The sequence below is a fragment of the Thamnophis sirtalis genome, unplaced genomic scaffold (assembly GCF_051295495.1).
Source record: "Thamnophis sirtalis isolate CommonGarterSnake01/CBP01778 unplaced genomic scaffold, rThaSir2_p1.2 scaffold_1, whole genome shotgun sequence".
Taxonomy (NCBI): Eukaryota; Metazoa; Chordata; class Lepidosauria; order Squamata; family Natricidae; genus Thamnophis; species Thamnophis sirtalis.
In genome coordinates, this window is record NW_028261381.1 from 98,125,547 (window position 1) to 98,146,640 (window position 21,094).

Here is a 21,094-nt window from a genome sequence, read left to right on the forward strand (position 1 = left end):
ACACCCAGCCCCTTAGTTTACAAAAGCAAACACAGAAAAAGAGTGGGTGTGTAGGAGAAACCGAGATAGAAAATGGCATACAGGCAAGGAAATGGGATATAATATCTGAAGATTAAACCTAATGCAGACCAGACCATCAGTCAACTGCCAGGATTACAAGCTATCATAAGCATGAAGGCTGGCTGGGTGACTTCAGACTAGTCATTCTCTCTCAGTCCAACCTAACTCACATGATTGTTGTGGGGGAAATGGGAGGAAGGGATATTGTGTATGTTTACCATCTTGAGTTATTCATAAAGTAATAAAGGTAGAATAAAAATCTAATAAATAAACTTTGATGGTAATTCTGGCTGGAATCAACTATAGTACTCAAATGCAACACAACTTAAGAGCAGAGCTTGGAGGCTGGCTTGGAATTTGGTCCATCTAGAGAAGGTCCATCCAACAATCACACTGAAACAACATCTGCTCCCAACTAGCACAATGGTTTTGAGGGAAACATAATGAGTGAATGCTCTTTTATAGACTTTGAGACTTTTGTATAAACTGAATATTAACAGATTGAGTATAGAAGATTATGTTTATGGGGCAACATCGTTTTGCAAAGTTCTATAGAGGTGGCCAGTACAACAGCCTGTTATTGCAGAAAGTGTGTGTTGGAATAAAGTATTGTGCATAGGTTTAGTACACTGCATTATGTCCAGTCCTTTGAGTGTAAAGAACCCTCACATTGAGATCGCAGAGCTCACCAACAGCTGAACACCTTTAATGAGCCAACCCTGTTCAAGTCCAAAGTAAATAAATAACAAAAAATCCTCCCCACCTTGCAAAGCAGTTAACAGCAGATGGCTATAAAACTTTATGATGAATGCTGAAGTTTAGCCTCTTTATTTCTTGTCAGCATATAAAAGTGGCCACAAATCCATTAAATTTCTCAGGAGTTTTAAGTCATAACCCATTGTGAATTGTATGTGGTTATGCTGATGTCCAGTAGACTTCGATGGTTAGAAAGGGCACAAAGCCAGCTGCTTCCATTCCAGCTTAATGAAAGATTGTAGTGCCTTATGGTAACTTTGGACTTAAGAAGAAAATATGATATTCTTGTATTCTGAAAATAATGACCTTTCAAGAACAATATTTATATTAAAAAAGCTATTACAGATGTAGCTTTCTTTTTTCCTCTAGAATGAATCTGTCAACCTCCCTAGTTAACGTGACTTTCATATACAGGAACCTAAAGCCTGAAAATTTTACAGCCATCATGACATTATGTGAGAGTTTGGTTGCAGTCTTTCAGATGTCCATGTTGAGAAAATCTGATATTGGTTGATATTACTTCTGGATTGCTACAAATTTTATCCTGTTTTTTAGAAAGGGAAGACAGAAGGAATACATGGGCATGATTTGAAAATTTCAGGGAACACAACTAAACTGTAAACATAAGACTGCATTATCTATAGAGGAAACTGGATTTTACATAGTATTGAAAGATAGAAAGAAGGCAATGCTTTTGCAAAAGCATAAGAGATAGAAATGATATTTTACTGGGGAAATATTCTCCATAAAACAAATGTTGCCCCAAGAATCCTTCTGCCTAAGCCATTTCAAAATAAAGTCTTTCAAAAGCAATAGGGCCTTATGGATAGGATAATGTGTCCTTCCCAGAACAGCATCAGGAAATTAAAGGAAACAATTTCTTTCTGTAGAATACTTGTCTGTTGCTTTAGAATTATGTGCTGAGTTGCTTTGTGTAGTAAAACTTAAAATGCCCAGCCTTTTGCTTTTCTAGGTTAGATGTTTGATACCATTCATGCATTTATGAAGTACTTGATGTAGTACAGAATGTGGTAGAGCCGTGATAGTGAACCTATGCCATGCATGCCACAGGTGGCACACAGGAACGTGAGCAGTTGCCCCAGCTCAGCTCCATCTGCATGCATGCATGCCTCTACCAGCCAGGTGATTCTTGGGTCTCTGCTGGGCATGCATGGGGGACGGGGCACATGCGGGAGACAGCATGCATGCACGGGGCTGCACATGCATGTGTAGGGGTCATGCACGCATGCAGGGGGAGTGTGGGGTGTGTGTCATGCCTCCCCCCCACCATGGCTGTTTTTGCTCCCAGGAGGCTGCAGGGGAGCCTACTAGGCCCAAAATGGAGCACAGGGGTGGGTCGTGTGCACATATGTGGGGGTGGGTGGAGCATGGGGGGTGTCACATGCGCATGTATGGGGCGGGTGTATGTGAGTCATGCACACATTGCATCACTTTTGGCACGCAACGACAAAAAGGTTGCAATTGTTGCACAGTTGGCTGTGGTGGAGCTGAATGTAAAATTTATATTTGATGAGAATAGAGTCCAAAATTTCTGCCTCTGATCTCCTGGCAAACATACAGGTAGGATATGAAAGCAAGAACATTACCAAAGGTTTGGTTGATAGTATAAAATGTCATAGCTGGGAGCAGTTAATGGACCAGCTGTCAGCATCTGATCTATCCATCCCTTTTCATCTCTGAGGAACTGGCCATCATCTCATCAAAAGATAAAACAGAGAAACCTAGCTATGATTATAGCCTTTTCTTTGTCCTGTGTGGATTCATCATTTTAATTAGGTTTCAGGTTTTATGAGACAGAAACATTCTTATAGATTCCTTTCATATCAATGATCTTGTCAGAGTTCACCATGTTCTTCCCTTTTCCTTTCCTTTCCTTTTGAAAATCAGAATTATCAGGGAATCATCATCAGGCAAACAAATATACATAGCATATATAACACAATTCCATGATTGATTTAAACAGTCTTACTAACTTATTTTTCTTCCTTGTCCTTGGAGTATGTGGCAGACTGCTCAACTGTTGTCTTTAGTCCAGTATGTACTTAATGACTATGCTGTAACTCCTATCAGGTGCAACCACTGACCATTTGGATGGGATTAATAAAAATTACAGTCAAACACCCTGGGAAGGATAGTCAGGTAGAATGATTAAGATTCTGGTCTAGAAACAGGAAAGCCTAGGTTTTACTCTTCCCTTAGGATGCCAGCTGGATGACCTTGGGCCAGTCATTTTCGCTCAGCTTTGGGCTTTTCAACAAGCCAGTTGAAAAACAAAACTTTATTACATTATGCATTGATAGGCTTTACTGTAAGAAGGAGTTGGCTCCACAAACAAAGTAGAACAAAGGCTAAGAACAACAACTGTTGAAAACCCCTGGAAATTCATTGTTTCTCTCCCTACTTTGAAGGTGTGGTTGGTTTTCAAAGGTATCCTTTGAAAACGAATAGACTGACAAGATATGCTATCTAGCTCATGTTGTCTTTCTCCTAGTTCAGTGTTTCTCAACCTTGGCAACTTTAGCATATGTGAATTTCAATTTCCAAAATTCTCTGAATTGAAGTCTACACATCTTAAAGATGAGATTGAGAAGCAATCTAGTTTTTTAAAAAAAAATCATGTTTTTTTTTCATGTGAATGCTTCATACAGTAAACTAATTTTTTTCCTGCCCTCTCTCAGGTTTTACAGAAGAGATAGATGACATATCCCCCATGAAGTACTGTGATTATTCTTTATCTGACATTTTGTTCTTATCAGAATTTGGAAGAGGCCCAGGCTTTTCTACCTGTTTGGTAGTACGTCCAATTTCAGTCCCTTTTCTTTTCCTCATAAAAATCCAGAACTCTTAGGAATAATTTAGATTCCTAATGATGATATTGTGGTAGACATGGCTGTCCTACTTCCAGCTAAATTTGCTAATGATTATTAATCAATTTACTCAAATTAATTCCAGCTACTGGCAGCAAATGTAGAACTACATCTGTCGCTTTATTGGTTAATACATTTCCAAGATACCATAACTCCAAAGATGTAAAAGAGCTCCCAATGTGAACAGTCTAAAAAATTGTGCAAAAGTTTGTTTTGTTTCCAAGTTGAAGCAACACTAGGGAACACAGAATGGTTTGATGCAGGCTCCAACAACACAGTCCTATCAAGCTGAACATGTTTTGATGGCAGTTTGCCTCTTTTGGAGGTTGGTCTACTGCTGGATTCATAGGAATGAGTTGGTGCTGTTGTGTGGTTCATTTCTTCTGCTTTACATTCTTAACTTAGTGTTAATTTGCCAACTCTCGACTATACATTTCTTGATTCAGAGGTTTGTCTATTCATAATTCTTCCTGCAGTTAACTGCTTTGCTTTCCACAATAGGTACCAGCCATTTCCCTGATATATTTATTTTAAGCTATTATACCCTGTGACATAATTTGCTATCTTACTGCTATCTACAGAACAGTATTAGGCAAAGCTACCCATTATGCTAGCTATAAAGAGTAAAAACTACATTCTTGCTCTGAGAATCTTCTGTATTATTATACTTTTTGTTTCATTATGAAACAAAATCACTATGCTTTGTATAACTTTATCAAAGATAAGATGAAAGCTTGACAAAACATAGTTGCTTCCTATAATTTGGACCAACGACATAGAGGATAAAATAAAACAGTCTTGATTTGAAATCAAAACTATTCTGCTTCTTTGTTCAAATCAAATTCTTATTACAGGTCAGTGATCCAGCGAACAGGTTTGTCTGTCTTCAGCACAGGTTCAATCTTTTTTATTTTAGTTTTGGAAATGGATTGTTTAGAAAGCTTTGTTATGTGGATTATCACAGAAAACATTTCCATAGTACTTTGATATCCTTGATTTGCTTTCTGTTATATGGCTTCTTTCCATGTGTAAAAGGAACATGGTCATTTGTTACAACATTTTTTTCTTGGTTCCTTTCATTTAAACATACATTTCCTGCTTGCTCTTGACCAAAACAGTTAATCCTCAATTTACAACAGTTTATTTAGTGACCTTTCAAAGTTACCATGGCACTGAAAAAAGAGACTTATGACAGTTTTTAACACTTATGACCGTTGCAGCAGCCTGATGATCACATGATCAAAATTCAGATGCTTGGCAACTGGTTCATATTTATGACAGTTGTGTCACTGGGCCACGTGATCAGATTTTTTTACCTTCTGACAAGCAAACCTAATGGGGAAACCAAATTTACTTAACCACCATGTTACTTACTTAACAAATGCAATTATTCACTTAATAACTGTGGCAAGAAAAATTGTAAAATGGGGCAAATTCATTTAACAAATGTTTCACTTAGTATCATAAACTTTGGGCTCGGTTGTGGTCGTAACTTGAGGACTACTTGTATCCAGTCACCGTTGTCTCTCCAAATAATAAACCCATATGGATCAATAGTTTTCGAAGAATAATAGTGCTCTAGTCTGAAAATATATTGACCATTTAGTGTTGACACTAAAATATTGAGCCAACCTACTCTGTTCAAAGTGTAAATTCTATTATAAATTATAAATATTGACTCAAAAATTTCGAGATTAAGAACATCATACTAGAGATATGAGTTCTTACTATTTTCTAGTTTCTAGAGGTAAAGAGCAATGCTATTGCTTTCATACTTGGCTAAAAAGATTTCGTGAATCACTGAACTAAATAACTTATTCAGATGTCCAATATTGGAAAAAGAACTGCAGTGGGTGGAGAGAAATGGCTTCTGCTATGCCACAGATTGAATATTGTTCTTCTGATCTACATTTGCAATTGCAACATGTGAGCTGTTTTACTGAAAGCAAGTCAGTTATTTCCCATAGAGATTCAAGACTAATTAATTATCACCAATTAATTGCCTGTCCAGTTCTTGCTAAATCCTCTCTTACGATTTACAATTTAATTAACTATCCACAGTCTTTCCCTTGTTAATATTCTTTTGCTGTCCCCCAAATCCGAAAACAGAAAACCAGTCAATATTTCAGCCCCAGATTAAGCTTGCATTATAGAATAGACAATCTGTTTCTCACTTTTCCCATCCGTATTATAGCAATTACTGAGAGTCTAGCCTGAATCAAAAGTAGATTTCAGAGGACAGACTATTCCTGAGCTGTGTGCATGAGTTATTTTTAAAAAATCAAAGCTCACATAATCACCTCTTCATAGATGTGCTGGCTGGGGTTTGTGGGATTTGATCTAAAACATCTGGAGGGCAGCAGGCTCCCCATTTATTAATAAATATAAAATAAACAAAAGTATGGTAAAGTAAATTTATTGTCCCATTTATTGATAAAGACATAATGTAAGTGCTAATGGTAGAAGCAAGCAATCTAAAGCTATGAAAACTTTGTATATTTTGTGTATCAGTTCATAACAACATAGCAATTTTGCTGGGTTAGATAAATTCTATAGTTAAGGTTTCATATTTCAAAAAGAAATCTGTAAACAATAGTGAGACTAGTAGCTCTGAAAATGTAGAAGTTGAAAGTAGAATTATTTTTAATAAAGGTGACGGCCTCTGGTGTTAATCTCTTTCTAAAAAAATTGTAATAGATTTTTCAAGCAAAAATGAATGAATCTTACCTATGTGCCCCATTTCTATTTGAATAATAAGTTTTTCTGAAAGAAAATAAAGAAATATTGGAAATCCTAAACTGTAGAGGACCAGAATTGTCATTGTTAAATGATGCATATCAATATCAGGTGATTGTATTGTTTACTGATGATAGCTCCAACAGCCCTACTTGCTGTTGTTAAGCGAGGATCATGTGGGTCATGAAATGAGTACTTCATGTGACTGCAACTTCTGACTTCCTGATGGTTTCCAATTGACTTTGCTTTTGGGAAGCTGGCAGAGAACATCGGAAAACATGAAGTGCTGACAGTTCACTGCAACATCTTAAACTAAGAGGATTTGTCATAAGTACAATTCATTCAGGTGCCATTTGAACTTTGAATGGCTACTGAACAAATGGTCATAATCCAAGGATTACCTGCAGAACTCTTTGGGCATGACAAGCATATAATCCAAGGTTCCCATGTTTGCAAAGATGTAAATCTTCTGGTCCCATCTTCTTTTGAGTGGCTCCATCTAATGTACTTTACATCTACATTACTACCCAATACACTGCTAAAAAAGCCAAGGAAATCTCTGAGTTTACAAATGCTTTTACCACCATGTTAAAAAATGTTGCAAACTATGTTGTTCAATGTATGTGAAAAAGTATTGTGGGAAGGGAGAATTGAAAAATGTTGGCTATTTCTTTCAAATAAAATCTTACAAATCTGTAATATACAGTATTAAGCTACATCATTTTGTTATCTTGGCCCATATTTTTTCTTCCGATTTGAAGGATGTCGTGAAGAAAATTTGCCAGAAAAAGATTTTTTCTTATGTTGCCGTATAGGACTGTTTATTATTATACAGTTGTATCACAGCGGCCAGTTGTTTCGCTGGATTTGGCATTGGTTACCAGTCGAGCCCCACCCAGGGGCCTAGGACGTCGTAACGTATTTTCGTAATATGCGTGCAGATCCAAGCAATGCGGCTTTTTGCATTTGACTGATGGTGATTTTGTCAATTTTTAACTGTTTTAAATGTAATTCCAGTTATTTTGGAAAAGTACCCAGTGTGCCAATTACCACTGGAATTACCACTGCTGGTTTCTGCCATAATCGTTGAATTTCGATTTTTAAGTCCTGGTATTTCACAATTTTTTCATGTTCCTTCTCGTCGACCCTGCTATCACCTGGTATTGCGATGTCTATGATTGTAACCTTATTTTTCTCAACCAGTGGGATGTCTGGTGTATTATGCGCCAGTATTTTGTCGGTTGGTATGCGAAAATCCCTCAAGATCTTGACCATCTGATTTTCGGTGACTTTTTCAGGCTGATGTTCCCACCAGTTTGTTGCTGTTTTAATATTATAATTTTTGCACAAATTCCAATGGATCATTTGTGCTACTGAATTGTGCCGCAATTTATAATCAGTCTGCGCGATTTTTTTACAGCAGCTGAGTATGTGATCAACAGTTTCATCAGCTTCTTTGCAAAGTCTGCATTTGGCATCATCAGAGGATTTTTTGATTTTGGCCTTAATGGCATTTGTGCGGATAGCTTGTTCTTGGGCAGCCAGGATTAGTGACTCTGTTTCTTTCTTTAATGTACCTGTTGTTAACCATAACTAAGTTTGTTCACTGTCCACTTTATCTTTTATTTTTTCCAGAAATTGGCCATGCAGTGCTTTGTTCTGCCAACTCTCCATTCTTGATTTTATCACATCTTTTCTGTATTCTTGTTTCATCTGTTGGGCCTTCAGTAGATTTTTGTTCTTTACTTCAATTAATAGATGTTCTTGACTTTCTTTTAAATAATCAGCCAGTGCATGTTTTTCTTCCTCAACTGTTGCTTCACTTGTAATAATCCTCTGCCACCTGATTTTTGGGGCAGGTAAAGTCTATCAGTATCACCACGTGGATGTAAACTATAGTGCATTGTCATTAGTTTCCTGGTTTTTTGGTCCAAAAGGTCCAAATCAGCTTGTGTCCAGTTAACTATACCAGCTGTGTATCTTATAACTGGTATTGCCCAGGTATTTATGGCCTTGATTGTATTTCCACCATTCAATTTAGATTTCAAAATTTTTCTAACTCTGTTAGAAAAGGTGGCGCAGTGGTTAAATGCAGCACTGCAGGCTACTGCTAGATCAGCAGGTCAGCGGTTCAAATCTCACCGGCTCAGGGTTGACTCAGCCTTCCATCCTTCCGAGGTGGGTAAAATGAGGACCCAGATTGTTGGGGGCAATATGCTGACTCTCTGTAAACCGCTTAGAGAGGCCTGAAAGGCCTATGAAGCGGTATATAAGTCTACTGCTATTGTTGGTGTACTATCGCCTGACAATAGTTTTTACTTCTCCATGCTTGATGTTATCCAACTGCAGAATGCCTAAGTATTTGTAGGCTTCATTTTCTTTGCATTTAATTAATTGGCCATTGGGCATTTCAATTCCCTCACATGCAGTGATTTTGCCCCTTTTTATGGATACAGTGGCGCATTTTTCCATGCCAAACTGCATTGAAATATCAGTGCTGAATACTCGGACTATGTTTGTCAATGATTGGATTTCTATTTCTGACTTTCCATAGAGTTTCAAATCATCCATATATAGTAAATGCGAAATTTTTTCAGCTTCTTTGGCTGTTTGGTAGCCTAATTTCATTTTTTTTAAGATTACTGATAGTGGGATCATTGCGATGATGAAGAGAAGAAGAAGATGATGATGATGATGATGATGATGATTATTATTATTATTATTATTATTTTTTAAATGAGAGATGTAGTGGACTTGGGATATTCTATACACAAAATATGTATTCTGCAAACTACAGGGCTTTAGCCTTGACTTCTAGGTTGTCCATTTAGGATCTGTCCAAGTTTCTCTTTTAAAATCCCTGGGGTTTATCCAGACAAAGTTTAGAAAGACATAGAGGAGTTAACATACATTTGTTTAATAATGTTCTTAGATAATGCTTTCTTGCCTAGTTAAATAAATCCAATTAAATTTCATTATTGACTTAAACCTATGCAGTGCATCTTCTCCTTATCAGACACTCAAAGGCAAGTTGATACAGAAGCTTGTTTAATTTGCCCTTTTCTCTGCAGAAGAGAAAATGTTAGTTGTATTACTCCAAGTGCTATTTGCTTGGAATTTATGATGGCAGTGCCCTTTCCTCTGTTTCAGAATGTGATCAAGGATGTCTCTAAGGCTCTGCTCAAAAGGTGGAGCTTTAAGGAATGCTTGGTTTACATCTTTCTTTGCTGATTCATTTTAGCATGCCTGTCGCTCCTGAGTCTACATGAAAGCAGCGAAGAAGTAGCTCAATGTGCTTAGAATGGCTGCATAGCATATTGACAAATGCATAATATGAAGTGCTAGGTACTATCTGGGTTGATGTGCAATTATACACCATTTGCTATCTTGCATGTTTTATCAATCTGTAGTTAGGTGTGGGATGGATTGAAAAGATGAGAAAGGATTACCTTTAGCAAATGATAGCCTGGACTATACCTGACCTGAGAAGAGCTATAGGATGTTTAACTGATAAGAGTTGTGATATTGTTTCTCAAGATAGTGTTATTATTGCTGCAGGCTCAGTGTAATAAATGAGCTGATCTTTGTGCTCTTCTGGTCAAGTGCAGCCTGAAGCTTGAAATGTAATGATAATGACCTTTGTTAACAGAACAGGAATCATTAGACTAAAGGCCCTGTATGTGCTTATCATATATTACTTATTCATGCCAGTCTAAACAAGAAAATCAATGTTTACAGTGCTGATCCTAGCACTGGACACCCCCCCCCCTCGGTGTGTGTTTTTGTGTTTCTACAGGGCACAGATGAAGAAATCAAGTGAGATCAATTCCTTCTCAGTCTACCTCTCAGCGTATTTTAAGCATATAAAATTCCTTTAGAGGGTAGATGTGGGATTATGGATAGATCTCAAGCCTTTAAATGCGACTATGGCTGTGTAAGGGATTGCTGAAAATCAAAATGGGAAACCTCATGAATCAAGACAATGGCCGATAGTGTTGGTGACTGACCCAAGTTTTGAATTGCCAAGAACAGAAGAAGAATGAGGGGTCCTTGGTGCTCTCTGAGCTTGGTTGTTTTCTTGCAGAGGTTTCATTACCCAATCTAGGTACCATCATCAAAGAAAAATGTTCCATTTTCTAATGAAATATGAAGAAGGCTTTCATTTCCACACATTTAACATTGTAGCATATAATTGGACAGTTTTAGGAAAGAGAAAAGACACATATATTTATTGTTCTTTGCTTATCAGCTTCACAGAAAATTTCTTCTGTTAATTATGCACAGTGAATGCAAAAGCACTGGTCAGTGTAAAAGCACTTGTCCACTTTTTAAAGGAAGCATTTATGTTAATAAGCAAAATGTAATTATATCAATTATTTTTGTGGAAATGGTAAGAACTATAAATTGCACTGTGCACAAAATATTTTTCTTTAATCAACGATGTTAGTATACTTTTTTTCTATTGCATATTTTAGTTAGCTAAATACTACCTTACACCGAATCAGATCATATTATCCATTTTGTAGAAGCTTGATTACTGTCTTGCTAGATATTTGAATTATTTTAAAACAATTTACAATACTGAACCCTGTTGCTGATCCTAAGAGTCTAAATATCCCCTTTGACAGTGTCTCCTATCTAATCATCAAAATTGAATTCAAGCTAAATTTGTCCTATTATTTCATCCAAAAGTGACATTGATTTTTCTCCCACCTATTCTTTTCTTATACTGCTTATCATGATTGTTTATATCCTCTATCTATTCAGTTCTTATGCAAGTATCTAAATATAGATATGTATGAGTGTGTTATGTAGGTACTTATTGTATGTTGGCTTCATTTCTTCCCTTTCTTCTATGAACTCTTCCTTTTTTTGTAGGAAAGTATAGAAGATTATTTATTTCTGGTAGAAATCTTTGCCCATGTGCTTATAGTAATATACAAGGGAAATTGGAATCCATTTGGACAATGCCCAAGGCGAATCTTAGGAAGTCTATCATTGAGGCTACCAGTATTTTGACACTGAGTCTGGGGCAGGCTGACAGGCTGAGTAGATTGTTCAGCTGGTTCATTTCCTTCCGGTGAGCTGTATTTTTCATAACCTTATTTTGTCTGCAGGAAGAGAAAATGTTCTAATAATGTAAGGCAAAATTGCCATCCCTAATGCTTATAATTTCCAGGTTGCCAGTCAAATGAATGCTCAGTTGGATTCTGTATATGCCTATCATTTTGAATAAGCTAAGCCTTTTCTTCACTATTCTTAATAATTTTGACTCTGTGGGAGGATTGCACAAAGAAATATCCTTGAACTTGAGAGGAAAATCCCTCTCCCACCCCAATTAAACAAAGAAATGTAGGTTACACTCAGATATTGAACACTGACCATGGTGCTTTGATTCCATATATAAGATATTTCATGTGATTTTGGCATTGAGTTAATAGTATTGAAAGCAAGTTTTACTAAGCATCATTTATTAATATCTAGGTATACTAGTATCTAATACCTGCTTTTCTCTCTCACTGACCTATTTACAAATTTAATTGGTTTACTTTGGCTTGCTCATAGTCTCTAAAAGTGGCAAATCCAAATGTGGTATCAGTTTCATAAGTTTCTGTTAAAATGACCATAGCGAAATGATTGGAATGTGCCAGAGTTGACTACATGATTGGGCAAGAGTTTTTCAGAGAACCCTTTTAAGTATAGGTTTGAATTGAATGAAGAATGTTTTTTCTAAAATCCTCTCTTTATTGTAGTGCTTAGCTTCCTTCAGATGACCTCAGTTGCATATTTGGCAATCTAAACCCTCCCCTCTTTCTGTATTTTATTATTTCCCCTATATTATTGCATTTCTGTATGGATCACACTGACATATTGACATTGAGAAAAAGCTCTTGTGTATAAATCCATACATTTTGATCACACTTTGGGATGGCATTATATTAATAGAGTAAAACCAATTATTGACCTATGAGAATGGACTGCTCTTGAAATTTGTCTTTTGAATCTCCAGAGTAGAAGAACTTCCAACTATTTTGACGTGGTCTTTTATCCTGATGCTTAGAGTGCATGTGAGGACTAGTAATATCTAGTAAAGCTGCCACAATGAAGTGTAATACATTCAACATATATGCTTTGTGTTGTAAAAGACCAACAAAGATGATTAGGGGACTAGAGGCTAAAACACATAAAGCGGTGGCCTCCCAATCTTTTGGGCACCAGGAACTGGTTCGGTGGAGAAAGGGTTTTCCGTGGACTGGAGGGAGCATGATTTTGCAGGCTGTCTGGATTCTGCAGATGGGACTTTGCTTGTTTTTGTGGCTCTGTTTCTGCCATGCCATTGACCGGTGCTAATCCACAGACTGGGGTTTGGGGACTCTTGATATAAAGAATGGTTGTGGGAATTGAGTATTGTCTAGTTTAATAAAAAGAAGGCTAGGGGTGACATAATAGCAAACTTCCAGTACTTGAGGGAAGTACAGAGAAGAGGGGGTCAACCTATTCTCCAAAGCACCTGAGCACAAGAAGCAACGGATGGAAACTAAATCAAGGAGAGAAGCAACCTAGGGCTAAGGAGAAATTTCCTAGCAGTTAACACAATTAAATAGTGGAGCAATTGCCTCCAGAAGTTGTGAGTGCTCCAACACTGGAAGTTTTTAAGAAGAGATTGAACAAGCATTAGTCTGAAATGGTATAAGGCTTCCTACCCGAGCAGGGGGTTGGACTAGAAGACCTCCAAGGTCCCTTCCAACTCTGTTGTTCTGTTCTATTCTGTTCTCTTCTGTTCTAATTTTATTAAGATCCTGGACTTACAACAGTTCATTTAATGATCATTCAAAGTTATAACAGTACTGACAAAAGTGACTTTTGATCATTTTTCACACTTATGGCTGTTGTAGCATCCCCTGAGTCACATAATAAAAAATTCAAGAGGTTGGCTCCATGGAACAATTTGCTTCCAGAAGTAGTGAATGCTCCAATACTGGAAATTTTTAAGACGAGATTGGACAACCACTTGTCTGAAGTGTTGTAAGGTTCCCCCCCCCCCCGGGTTTGTTAGCCACCCTGAGTCCCTCCGGGAATAGGGCGGCATATAAATGCAATAAACCTTTAACCTTTAAACCTTTAACCTTTCCTGCCTAAGCAGAAGGTTGGACTAGAAGACCTCCAAGTCCCTTCCAACTCTGTTATTTTATTTTATTCCATTCCATTCCATTCCATTCTATTCTATTCTATTCTATTGGCAACCGACTTATATTTATGATGGCTGCAGTGTCCTGTGATCATGTAATAACCTATTGTGACCTTCGGACATGCAAAGTCAGTGGGGAAGCCAGTTTCACTTAGTAACACATAGCAATAGCATTTAGACATATACTGCTTTACAGCCCTCTCTAAGCGGTTTACAAAGTCAGCATATTGTCCCCAACAGTTTTGGAGTTCTCATTTTACTCACCTTGGAAGGATGGAAGGCTGAGGCAACCTTGAGCCTGGTAAGATTCGAACTGCCAAATTGCAGGCAGCCAGCAGTCAGCAGAAGTAGCCTGCAGTACTGCAACTCTTAATCAGTGCACCAGTGTGGATCATGCCACTAGCTTAACAACTGCAGTGATTCACTTAACAACTGTGGCAAGATAGTTTGTAAAATGGGGCAAGACTCAGTTAACAAATGTCTTGTTTAGCAACAGAAATGTTGGGCCCAGTTGTGCTTATAAGTTGAGAACTACCTATAAACCCAATCAAGCAGGAACTGGGGATGTCAAGTTTAATGAAAAGAAGGATTGAGGGAGACATGATAGCAGTGTTTCAATATCTCAGGGGTTGCCACAAAGAAGAGGGAGTCAAACTATTCTCCAAGGCACCTAGGACAGAACAAGAAGCAATGGGTGGAAACTAATCAAGCAGAGAAGCAACCTAGAACTAAGGTTAAATTTCCTGACAGAACAATTAATCAGTGGAACAGCTTGCCTCCAGAAGTTGTGAATGCCCCAACACTGGAAGTCTTTAAGAAGAAGTTGGATAGCCATTTGTTTGAAATGGTATAGGGTTTCCTGCCTAGGCTCCAAGGTCCCTTCCAACTCTGCTATTGTATTGTATTGTATTGTAGTGGGGGATTCATACTTAGTATAGATGCATTGGAAAAGTAATGCTAATTACAAATGCCTATTCTATTCACATATGTTATATTCCCAACATCTCACCCATACGTTTCTACTGTTCATTTTCTTTTACAAATGCACATCTAATCTTAAATGAGGCATAGGAAATCAGAGTGACGACATACAAAACAAAACACCGTTCCTGCTCATTTCTTTAGATGAATGTCACTGACTCAGATTCTCTACTAACTCATGCACAAGTCTGATTGAAGTCAGTGGGACTTAGGTATACATAACTTATGACAAGACTTCTCCCATTATGTTTTATAACATTTACACAGGGAGTTGTTGCCATATGTCCCACATTATGTTTGACTCTAGTAAACTCCTTGAGGATCTGTGTTTTTTCTGGCTAATTACCTTTTGTCATTATTCAAAGGAAGACTTGCAGCTTCCAACTGATAGAACAACTGATGAAGTAAAAGGTACAGTGTACAGTACTCAAGGTCTAGGAACAAAGGAAATAGCTATATACTGCATCAAAGCAGTTCTCAGTCTAAAAGTAAATGTTTTAAGCTAACTGATAGCACTATTTCTAAGGTTTTGCTACTTTGAGATATCAGAAATTAAATCCACTATTTTTTGCATGCAAACAGCTACTCTACTTCCCTGCTAATTAATGAAGAATATCTAATCATGGATTATAGGCAGTATAGTATAGCAACATGGTGCTACTACATTTTAAGATGCCTCAAATCTTTAATGGCCCAATTACAATATAGGAAGATATCCTCTCTTCCATTATCAATATATTAGTTGATACAGTTGAGATCTGAAATGATTGCATTTTAATCTAATTCTGACTTCTTCAATGCAGGCAAAACTCAAGTAGAATTAGCTTCAGCAATCACAGGAACAATTTGATATATATTTGTTGATTTTGCATTTCCTTTTTTCATGTAAAATGATTAAGGCACTTACTAATTAAATATTAATCATTGAAAGGACACCTAAAAGGGCATTAAAAAGGCAAATTAATGCCCAATTTTATAAATGTTTAGGCTAAACACACATTGAAATAAAGAGCAGAAACAAAAAAGATTCATGTAATTTGGTCTGACTGTTCAGAGAAAATTTATTATTGCTAATGAAAATGCAAGAGAATGAGACAAAGTGTTGGCAGAGTTTGGTTAGTAACAACTGGGACCGTATCCCTTATATATCAATTTGACACTGATATAAACCATACCACAGATCCACATGTATTATATCTATCAGTCTCAGATATAGCCTATACCTATAGTGAAACTATCATGTGTATATGTTGCTACCCCAAATAAGATATTTTCATTGAGTGGAACACTTGGACTCCAGTGTCCTTCTCTCTGACTGAAATTTGTTTAATTCCATAATTATATTTGCTTAGGTTGAATTTAGCATATTTATTTAGCAAATTTAACACATGTTATTTAGCAAATTTAACACATGCTATTGGAAAAAGTGAAAAGGAGAGAATAAGTGGTAAGATTTCACATACAATGCACCAAGGACTACGGTTGAGGCACAATTTATGACTATACTAGCCTAGTCAATTGTTCATCCTTTTATACTTATACCCTATCTCTTCTCTATGAACATAAGAATTTTTTTGCTTTGCTTTCCCACAGCAATGCCCTTATGAGATAAGATGAACTGAGTTGTATCTTCTAAACCCAAATCACCTTGGCTAAGAATGCACTTGAATCTGGATCTCAGTGGTCTAGTTCAATTTTAACTGTTGTCCAAGGACAACATTCTTAACATATGTCCAATCTCTCCCCTCTAAGTATATGCCACAGAGGATGATCAACAAAGGGTAATATTAGTAGCATATAGTGCCTTTCAGTGGGCCTTCTCATCTATGGATTCCTAAAACATTAGTTTTGTAGGAGGATAACCCTTCCCCAAATATTAGCGTTCACATTCAGATTATGTAAAACAAAATAGTCCATGTTGTCCATGTTTTGTGCCAAGAGCAAGCATGCTCTAGAACTTTATTCCCACCAATTCTGACTGTTGAGGCAGTTGTGGCAGTTCCATTTGCCATCGTTAGGTGAATGCTGTGCGGTCTCAATGTCCTGCAATTGCATGGTAGCAATAGCACTTAGACTTATATACCACTTCATAGTGTTTTACAGCCATCTCTAAGCAGTTTACAGAATCAGCATATGGCCCCCAACAATCTCATTTTACCCGCCTCGGAAGGATGGAAGGCTGATTCAACCTTGAGCCAGTGAGATTTGAACTGCCAAACTGCAGTTAGCAGTCAGCTGAGGTAGCCTGCAGTACTGCACTTTAATACTGCACCACCTCGGCTCTTTGATCACCATTTGTGACCTTTTGCCAGTTTCTCCACTGACTTCACGCATAAGAAGTTGGTAGTTAAGGTCACAAACGGTGATCATGTGACTTTGGGATGCTGCAACAATTGTAATTGCAACCTGATTACCAAATGTCCAAATTGAGAACACATGACTGCAGGGCCATTGCAACAGTCACAACTGTGAGGAACAGTTCTGTGAGGAAATTCCTCATAACTTTGGTTGCTGAACAAGGGCTCCTTGCATTTGAATCTCTGCTGTCAGTCTCTAACTTTCTCTATTCTTAGGCCTTTCTTGGTGCAATTGGGATCACCATAAAATCTATAGTAAGTGATGTAGGCTCAATAAGGACAAAGTTTTGAGAGTACTCTATTTGCTTTTACAAGACTATATATTTGATGCACTGCAGTAGTGAATTATTTCTTAGTCATGGAAGTATTTTTATTGTTATCCTTCTGCTTTGTCCCCACCCTTCAGGGTAATGAAAGTGAGGTTATGAAAAACCTTCTGCCAAAGAGACTACAGGCACCCATTAAATGTTGTAGCCTTAGGGAGTTTTAGGTTCACTACATTTGTTTTGACAATCATACATTGTGGAAAGGATCCCAGCAGAACTTGAAATTACAAATGGGAGCAATCTACTCATCTTACATAAATTGGTTCTGAGTTAATAACTTGGCTCTCCCATGAGAGACTAATTGTCCATTGTCTCTCCATCTGTCTCCTTCTATCTCAATTTGATTAGAATAGGCTAGGTTAGAGCCAGTTGATGTGCATGAATATTGCGATTTAACCAGTAGTTAGTCATTCCAATTTAAATTCTTTTTTACCCTACCAGGAAATTTTTAAACAAGAAAGCTAATTACTCTGGGAAGCATTTTTTTCTATCACTCCTTTCCTATTCCCAAATATTTTTATGTTCCATTTATTTCCATTTTCTTTTATGTTTGCTTTTTAAAATGGAGATTGTGAAGGGGGTTTATAGAACATTATCAACTTTCAGATCACTCCCTTTTCTCATTGACAAGAAAGTGTCTGTTTTTTCTATAGAAACTCTGGGCTATGTTGTTCTAAAGATTATGTAAAGGCTTACAGTGCTGAGATTGGGTTTGTATGCAGATATTGTCTCATGCCTCTCTGTAAGAATGAAGGTTAGGCTACCCTTGATCTCTGTTAGGATCTACCTTGCATTGCTAAGGTAGTATAGAAAGCCTTCAAAACATTCACTTGGTTATATTTTGCTACTTGCATTCTATGGGTAGGAATCACCATAGATAGTCTTCAATGTATGATTATAAAGGATTCTGCCCATTACTGTTGTAAATTGTGATGAGTGTAAAATGGATCACCACGTGCCTGGACTCGTTTGTATGACATTTTTGTGGTAATTGTCAAATAAACACAGTAGTCATAAAGCAAACACAGTAATCATAAAGTAAACCCTTTGTTGGCCATGGGACATTTTTGCAACAACCCCCACCCCACCCCAGAAGTAAATGCCTTGGTAGTGCAGTTGTTAGAATGCAGTATTGTAGGCTAACTCAGCATTCCACTGCCAGGAGTTCTATCCTGACCAGCTCAAGGTTTACTCAACCTTCCATTCTTCCGAGGTTAGTAAAACGAGGACTCAGATTGTTGGGGACAATATCCTGACTCTGTAAACCGTTTAGAGTGGTATATAACTGTGGAGTGGTATATAAGCCTAAGGGCTGTTGTTATTATTAAAATATCATAAACTGCAGTCACATGACTGTGGAACACTGCAAACAGGTGTAAAAGTGGGCCAGTTTCAGAGCACCAGATGTGTAGCCACATGATTGAATGGGGAAGAGGCAGTTGTGAGAACTTCAAAACCAGATTATAAGTAATTTTTTGAGAGGTGGGGTGGGCTCCATTGTAATTTTGAAGAGTCACTAAGTGATCACTCATAAGATGAGTACTACTTGTATATTATATCCCACTCTTTGCCCCCCTCTGGTGGAATTTAGTTCTTTAATTTAGCAGAGAAATCATAGAGATTGCTCTTTGAATAGGTTACTGGACATGTTTTCATTCTGGTACCACCAAAACATCTCCAGTGTTCCATTAAGGAAGGCTTTTACTTCTCTCCATTTACATGCTATGCTTTCTCAAAGGAAGATTATGGAAATGGCCAGTGGAACAACGCCTTTTCTTCATGGGGCAGGCCATTCACTAACATGCCCCCTATTATCCTGCCTATAATATGAAGAGAGGAAAAGACACCAGATGTAGAATGGTTGCATTATCTTTCTCTGCCCATAATTTGTATTTTAGCAGCCAAGTTGTTACTGTTGCTCTGCTCTCTTTTAGACTCAGAAAATAACTTTTTTAATGTTCTAAATTGTAACATTGGTTTTAGTTCCACTTAATTTCTTTATATGGCTTTTCATTCATGCTGCATTTCTTTGTATTGCTATTAATTTTCCTATTTTTTATATTATACTATGTTACTATGACCTGTGATAAAAATAATAAGCTTAGTAGTTAAATATATTTTAGCATTTGCCTTCAGGAAATGAGATTTTTCCCCATCTATAAAGTTGTACAGGACTTAAAATATATGGCTGTATTATATATATTTTTAAAAACCTATTTGAAATATAATTTTGGAAGAGTTTTGAATTCAAAAGAGAACTGCTTCTAGCTTGAAATACTTTAATAATGACTAAAGGCAACTGTTATGAATGAGAATTGAGCCATTTCAACCATTCCATTTAGAACCTTTGCACATAAATAGATATTTCCAAATGCCTCAGACCACAGAATACACATTTATGAATATACTTGATCAAAATGTATTATATTTAAACAAATACTTCTTAAATCACTGTAGTACCTTTTAAAACTGAGAATCTTCCTACAAAATTCAGAAAAGTTTGAAATTTGATGAATGATCATATCTGATGCATGCAGTGATCCAGGTGCTACAAGTTGGGTGAGTTAACATCAGAAATCAATCTCAGCACTTCTAGGAGAGATTACTCATCTGAATTCAGCCCAAGTCCCCATAGGAAGACTTTGATATGTGACAGAGTTTTGACTACAGATTATTTCTAGAAAAATATCCAGAATATTTTCTATTTCTACCAAAAATTCTGTAGGAGACCCGGCAGTGCTATAGGGTGCTCAGTCCCACTTATTAAATAAAATAAAGCTAAGCAAAGCTTTGTTAACTAGGACTGTGCAAAATCCTTGAAAAGGGCACTTTGCAAAGCATGTTACCATAAATGAGGCATCTCTCTCCGAAGCATTAAAAGACCCATGCCCTACAGAAGAATCACTGCACCTCCTAATTTTATCCCTAACCGTAATCCTGGTTTTATGCATGTATGCACATGCATAGCCTTTTGCTGTGAAGTTCTTTGTGTGTAGATTTAAGGGTTTTCAACCTTAGCAACTTTAAGATGTGTGGACTTCAACTCCACAGTTCCCCAGTCAGCCTTTGCTAAGGTTGAGAAATATTGTGTTAGTGATTCAAGGACAAATGCTTTGCCCAGGCCAACATAAATCAAGTCATGTTCATTCCCCCAAGGTGCTAGTGGCTGGTAGCCTCAGAGCCTTCTCAAACCTTCTCAGGGCCTCTTTTTCTGGAAGGCAGTAGGAGATAGAATAGTTTGTGAGAAGCCAGTGCCAGAATGTGAGGCTGTTACTGATTATTGTTTTTATTATTATTATTATTAGTGTATACTTCTTAGAACCTGTTGGACTGTTGTGTTAAATACATGAATGAGAACATGCAAGGAGGGAAGTAGTTTAGCATAATAACCATTTCAAATCTTTTGCACAAACTTGTAAATAACGTCTGCTTAGTGCTGCTGTTCATTATTTTATTATACTCATTATATAAAAGTAAAAACCCTCAGTGAGTACCAGTCATCCAGATAGAGATGAGTTAATCTTCAAGAATGAGTTAATCTTCAACAATTTTGATCTCTTAATATTAAATTGAATTTTTAATCAGAATTATATTATATAATTATACTACATTCATTTTTAATCAGTTCTAAGTATTTGCTTTTGATCAGGCACAGTTTTTCAACTTTTTGCTTTTAATTTCAGCCAGATTTCCTGAGATCCTAGTGTCAGTAATCTTTGAGCTAATTTCTCAAATATTTTAAAACAATGTGTAACTGTTTAATGCTGACTTATCAAAGAATAACACAAAATCAGGAATTTT